Consider the following 7187-nt stretch of genomic DNA (forward strand, 5'->3'; position numbering starts at 1 on the left):
GCATCAACCTTTGAGCAAGCGAATGCTAAATGTACAGAGAAGAGTATGGCATAGCCAAATTAACATTTAGAGATATCTCAAAATGAATTTCGGATATCTTAAAATGTAATTAACTTTTTAAGATATCTGAAACTCGCTTTGAGATATCTTAAAATAATTTCCTTTACATTTTAAGATATCTGCAATACATTTTGGGATATCTCAAATGCATTTCAAGATATCTCAAATACAGTTTCAAGATATCTTAAAATAGTTGTGTCTGCATTTAAGATATCTCAATGAATTTTCAGATATCTTAAATTGACCTTCTCATGCATTTTAAGATATCTTAAATGCATTTCAAGATATCTCAAAATCATTTCCTGTAAAACTGCCTATTATTTCAATGGTGACTTCTTGTTATTATAAGATATCTTAAAATGTATTTGAGATATCTTGAAATGAGCAGGAAGTGATGTTGAGATATCTGAAAAATGTATTTGAGATATCTGAAAATGGACAGGAAGCTGTTTGAGATATCTGGAAAATGTATTTGAGATATCTGAAATGTATTGTAGATATCTGAAAATGCTATTGAGATATCTTGAAATAATTGAATGTCCTTTTAAAGATATTCTTAAAATGCATTTTAGATATCTTGAAATACAATTTTAGATATCTTGAAATACATTGTTAGATATCTGAAATAGAGCAGAGACCCATTTTAAGATATCATGAAATTAATTTTAGATATCTAAAAATGTATTTCAGATATCTGAAACAACAATGAATTTCAAGATATCTTAAATGCTTTTTAAGATATCTAAATTATATTTCGAGATATCTTAAAATAAACTTCCTTCTCAATTTAAGATATCCCAAATTCATTTTGAGATATCTGAAATGCATTTTCAGATATCTTAAAATGACTTCCTGCACATTTCAAGATATCTCAAAATACATTTCAAGATATCGTCAAATGACTTCCTGCACAATTTCAAGATATCTCAAATACATTTCAAGATATCTTAAAATGACTTCCTGCACATTTCAAGATATCTCAAATACATTTCAAGATATCTTAAAATAACTTCCTGCACATTTCAAGATATCTCAAATACATTTCATGATATCTCAAATACATTTTCAATAACTTCCTGTTAAGGTTTCACTGCCTGTTCAGATTCCAATGGCGCAGGCAGGAGACCTTCTCAAGTCTTAGGGACTATTAGAACTGTGTTCACTGCAATAGAAAGAAATATTCTGGAAGGGTCTGTGATTGATTCTGATACTAAGAATTTATTGCAAAATGCAAAACACAACTTTGATAGAATTTCATCGGCATTACCAGAAAATATTAGAGTACAATTGACAGATTGTTTTGAGGATTTGATACCACGAATTGAAAGATACGATGCCAGAAACTCTCCACCAGTTATCAACAACTTTCTTGCTACACGCATTAAAGGAGGTAAGCATCGCAAAAGTATGAATATCATTTTAAATTAATGTTAAATAAGAAAGTAAACTGATGAATAGGGCAAACATGTTTTGTGCAGTTGAATAATATTTATGTTGCTTTATTGGTATAGTTTAGAAAAACTGACCTTTGACATGGAATGTCAAAACGTATTGATGACATTTTTTAATCATAATTTATTAAGAACAATTATCGTCTTTATTTGTGGATAACACATACATAGACTTTCTGATCAATCATTTAACGATATGCACATATAACTGCATTCAATTGTATTTTCTTTTCAACTGAATCACCTAGGGTTGACTTAAATTTAACACTGCGTCTTGTGACATTTTTAAAAATGTTATTTTCATATTAATAACATAATGAAGACGATTTAAAATGCAATATATTACAGTGGCGTTATTCTTTCTCAGTTCAGTAGTTTCATTAAACTCCTGTGTTGCAGAATGTTGGGCCAGTCAGTTCTTGATACTTGACTCCGGAGGTAATTATTTAATCTAAGCTGGAATCTAAAGTAAATGTAAGTATGCACTGCCTCACCCCATCCACTGTCGCTTTCTTGTCCGTGACCATACTGTTTTGTAGCCCCATGCTGGAAAGAGCATGTTCATAAACTGAATTAATGAGTCGGATGTATTGAAGAAAAATGCAATTAGTTCAACTTTAAGGGGTGTTTAATTTTAATTTTTTTATTTCCATACCAACAATAAAAACAACATTTTTACCTGCGCGATTTTAAGAGTGTTGTCACTTTAAATAAATACATTCGCGACACTTTGCTACACGTCCTAAGATATCGTAAAAACAAAAATGCTTAAAAGATGCTCAATAATTTCTGATAGTCTCTGGCTGAACAGAGATTTTTCTCCACCACAGCAAAGAATTAAACTTGTATAGTATTTTAACGCCTATGGTGAATTGAACGAGATATGTTGAATATGATTTCCTTGTTGTTTTAGTATAATAAGTCACATTAAATACATAAGTAAATAAATACATTTAGAGAATATTCTTCGTCCAATTTTATAGTTGTGAGAGTTCTAGCCTGTCTCAACAGCACCAGGTGCGAGTGTAGGAGAATTCTGAATTTGGCCTAACTGATCACATGATGGAATCACCTACTGTACACCCACGCTGCAAAGGCCATAATAAAAGTATCCATTTTTCTTGCATCAGCATCTCTTGCAAGTGACAGAATGCAAGAATACCTACAAGAACTCTCACATATTTCACTGTTTATCTGCAATATTTCAGAGAGCTGCATCTTTTTGAGTAACCATTTTTAACTCGTTCTGCAGTTAGGAGTAAAATTATTTTTTATTACAACACAGATTCATTGGGATTATTGCGCACACTGATTTTCTGCCTATTTCACTAGAATATGCCACTTTTTTCAATTGTCCTGTCTTTCAATTTTTGTTCAGCAGTACTGGGCACAAAATATGAATGGAACAGCATGCAGTCTTGGCTCTCATTCAAACACTGCTATATGAAAACTCTGCCAGTTAAGACTGACCAGGTGATTTAATAACATGTTCATGACATTGAAAGGAACCACAGTTCTGGGGGAAAAAAAAGAAATGTGGGGACAACATGCTACTCCATTGTAAAAGCACCTCAACTTGTTATCATCCTTAAGCCCAAGTCCAACGGGCTTGTTCAACAACACTATGTCATCAGTTTAAATTAATCTTAATTTCATGCATTTATTTTCAATGAATACAGTATTTCAAAGTGCTTCACTTATGCAGAATATTACGATATTGGAGGAACAGAGTTTGTGCATCTGGCTAACAGATTTAGCATCCAGAATTCAAATCCCACACCTGGATGTTGTCAGTGTTTTCATGTTACCTGTTCACTTCAGTTCTACTCCCACAAATCCAAAAGCATGCACTTAGGTAGACTGACTGTTTCCAAATTCTCCTTCTGTTAGAGTTAGTGTGGCGGGGTCCATGCTTGCAGCAGTTTCTTGTGCTCAGCTCTTCTGGAATCAGTCCCAGCCTCACCTAACCTGACTTTCATTAAGCAGCCTTCACAATGTTATGTTGTACTGCAGTGCTGACTTGAACAGGAAGATACAGTGAGAAGTTTGGAATTTAAACCTGTGAGGATGTTATTAGATTTACACCAAACATTTCCTTATTACTTTTTATATTCATTTTTTCTTTTTGAAGTTTTCTTTTATCCAGTAATTTAATGGATATGTCAAGCTTTCTTGTTTAGTCCATCTTAAGTCATTCATACACAATCCATCAGTAAACACTAAAAAAAGGTTATTACAGCTGAAGTTAACACATCATGACACAAATGACTCCTAAACACAAACACAGCAGTACAAAAGTATTTTCAACCTGGTTTTAAACATAATGAAAATTACCTTTTTCCTTAGTATATATTAGTAAATGCTGGTATTGCTGCATAAACATTTAACATTTTCAAAATGAATTCTTATTTTTTGAAATTAGACTGTTTTAGTAAGTTGTTCATAAATAATGTTAGTACACATTTATTGTTGATTGACATAAAGTAGGATGCTTTATTATTATTCTTTTAAATTGTTTCATAATAGGTCAGTTTGGTTTGCCAAAAGTTGAAATCTCTAAAGAACAACTGAAGCTATTAATTTCACAAGGATACACAGGGAAAAGAATTGCAGAACACATAGGATGTTCTGCATCTTATATTTATAAACGCCTGAAAACTGAGGGTCTGTCACCAAGACAGAAATTCAGCAGTATAGCAGATAATGAACTGGATGAAGAATGCAAAAGACTACAAGCAAGTTGTCCAAATGCCGGTTCTGAGGTATAATTATTTGTTTTGTATTTTATGCATTCCAGGGTTACACTCCAAAGTGAAACAAAAATATATTGTTAAATTGGAACACAAAATATGAAAATATATGTTGGTAAATATTTATGCTTCAGTACAGCATATGAAATGTGCAATTTTTGAAGTCAGTTCTACCACATGGAGTTTGCATGTTCTCCCTGTGTCTGCATGGATTTCATCTAGTTGTGGCTCCAGTTCTCTCCCACTGCCCAAAGACGTGCAGGTTTGGTGAACTGGCAATATTAGCCCTTAGCCCTGATGTGTGTTTATGGGTCCCTGAGATGGACTGGCGCCCAGTCCAGGGTTTGTTCCTGCCTTGTGCCAATTGCTTGCCCCCCTGCGACCCAGGTCTGGATTGAGCAGGTTAGAAAATGACACTATGTAAAGTGGAAGAAAAGGAACTTTAAATGCAGAATTGATGTCCACACAAAACAAAACTTCTATAACGATTCAACATATAATGATAATGATAATAATATACAGTATGAATAGAACAGTAGGAAAATGTGTACTTTTGATCTTTTCAGAATCAATGCAATAAACTCTGCATATAGTTATGAGTGGATTTACACAGGAAAACAAAGGGCACACAAATTTTTTAAAACAAAAATAACTTTCAATTAAAATGTATTATGATTTATCCATCGTTCATTCACTTATTGAGTATTACTTTTTTGCCCATTCATTCAACTTTCAGACCTTCTTACTCCAATTTAGAATTATCTAGTACCAAAGAATTCCCTTGTAGCATTGTCAGCAAGGCAGGAACCTCTACCCTATTCTGGAGGACATGTTAATCAGAAATTCTGCTTTTGTTCAGACTCATCAATTTAGAGTGTATTTTTATCCTAACCTGTATATCTGCTCGGATATGGAAGAAAACCTATATAGACAGAGGTGGAATTTGCAAAATCCACAGACAGTGAGCAAATTCACAAAACATAAGTAATTGTTAAGTTGTGAAACAACACTATTATTTATTTCTACACTACCCAGTAGAAATGGAAAAAAAACACATAAAAATCTAATATGTTAAAGGGTTAAAAAAACTAAGAGACATAGTTTTAATTAAGATATATAGAAGTACTAAACAGCTCTTTTTTATCATCTTAAGTAACAGCCCTGTGATAGACTGGCTCCTTGTCTCGGGTTGTTAATGCCCACAGCTGTCAGGGCTTGGCTTGGATTAAGTAAGATTGGGAATGACTGACTGACTGACCTTAAATAATTTTTTACGTGTTTTGACATAGAATATCATATATGAAATTGAAAAAAAATATTTTCTCACAACAAATTTGTCAGCTTTCAAACATAATTGTGAACTATATTCTAAGTTTTGCAGTATTTCACATACTGTAATTTCATAGCACCAATAACAACTTCTGCGACACAATGCTATCCCTCCCAATCCATCCATTCATTTTGTAAATCCACTTCATCCGATGGGTCACAGGGTAGCTGGAGCCTATTCCAGTAAGCATCAGGTGCAAGGCAGGAACAATCCATGGATGGGTCATCAGTTCATCACAGGGTGATCATACACACACACATACATATCTGAGGCGAAATTTTAGCATCACCATTTACACTAACCTGCACGTCTTTCAACTGTGGGAGGAAACCCAGATGGCCACAGGGAGAACATGCAAACTTCACATGGAGAGGACTGGGATGTGAACAAAGCAGCACTACCACTGTACTACCATGCCACACTCCCTTCCATTTCATTAATTCTTATTGAATATATCACTTACCAACAATCTTTTTAAAATAAAATATGTTCCTTGGCAAGATCTTATAAGTTTATGTAGCTGTAATGCTCAGAAAACAAACATTTAATTTCCTTACAACATGATGGTTACCTATAATTACACACCCTGTACAATCAGCTTTAATGTTTAAAATTATCAGTTTATTTAAAAATGTTCAAATTATGTTTTTTTAACAGATGATGTCAGGAATGCTAAGAGCAAGGGGAATACATGTGCAAAGGGACAGACTTCGACGCACATTGGCTAGACTTGACCCAGTTGGCACTGCTCAGAGATGGTCACAAACTGTTCAAAGAAGGTCATACCATGCCGTCTCACCTAACAGTATATGGCACATTGACAGTCACATGAAGCTTATAAGGTAAAAGACCTGTAAGATTTATTTCTTAATTTAATAAATATCACTTTCAGCTTCATTATTGTCTTAAGTGGACCAAATTAATATGTGACACTTTTTAGTTTATACAGCTATATTTTTTGCATAAAATAACTGATATTATTTTTTTAAGCAATAGAAAATAGAATAGGTAATTATGTGTAATTCTAAACATTTTCATTATCCAGAAAACAGTTTTCATATCTGTATGTATAAACATGTATATTATTTGTGTTTTCCTTCTGGAACCTAATCTATAATTCAATTTTTTCACTAAACTGCACATGTGCTTAACATTTTTTCTTTTGATGGATAGGTGGGGCTTTGTTGTACATGGTGCTATCGATGGCTTTTCCCGTCTAATACCTTATTTAAGTTGTGCTACAAATAATTCTTTATCCACGGTGCTACAGACTTTCTGCAGGGGTGCTCTACAGTATGGATTACCATTAAGAGTGAGGTCTGACCAAGGCACAGAAAATGTTCAGGTAGCACTGCTTATGAATGCCATCAGAGGATTACACCGTGGCAGCCATATAACTGGACTTTCTGTCCACAACCAGAGAATTGAAAGGCTATGGAGAGATGTATTTCAACAGGTTCTCTTCCCCATCTACAAAGAATTTTATGAAATGGAAGATAATGGAATACTTGAAGAAGGCAACAGTTTACACAAAGGATGTCTACAATATGTTTACTACTCAACAATTAATCAAAGATTGGAAATGTTCAGAGAAGG

At 33.6% G+C, this 7187-nt stretch overlaps 1 long non-coding RNA gene across 1 annotated transcript; it reads left to right on the forward strand.

Annotated features, from left to right (window-relative positions):
- The first annotated feature begins 3638 nt into the window (after positions 1–3638).
- On the forward strand, positions 3639–6844 carry LOC127527417 (uncharacterized). The gene is made up of 3 exons (XR_007934733.1): positions 3639–4273; positions 6249–6433; positions 6765–6844. It is a non-coding gene; the product is annotated as an uncharacterized LOC127527417 (long non-coding RNA).
- Positions 6845–7187: the final 343 nt, after the last annotated feature.

This window comes from Erpetoichthys calabaricus, chromosome 4 (genome assembly GCF_900747795.2).
Source record: "Erpetoichthys calabaricus chromosome 4, fErpCal1.3, whole genome shotgun sequence".
Classification (NCBI taxonomy): Eukaryota; Metazoa; Chordata; class Cladistia; order Polypteriformes; family Polypteridae; genus Erpetoichthys; species Erpetoichthys calabaricus.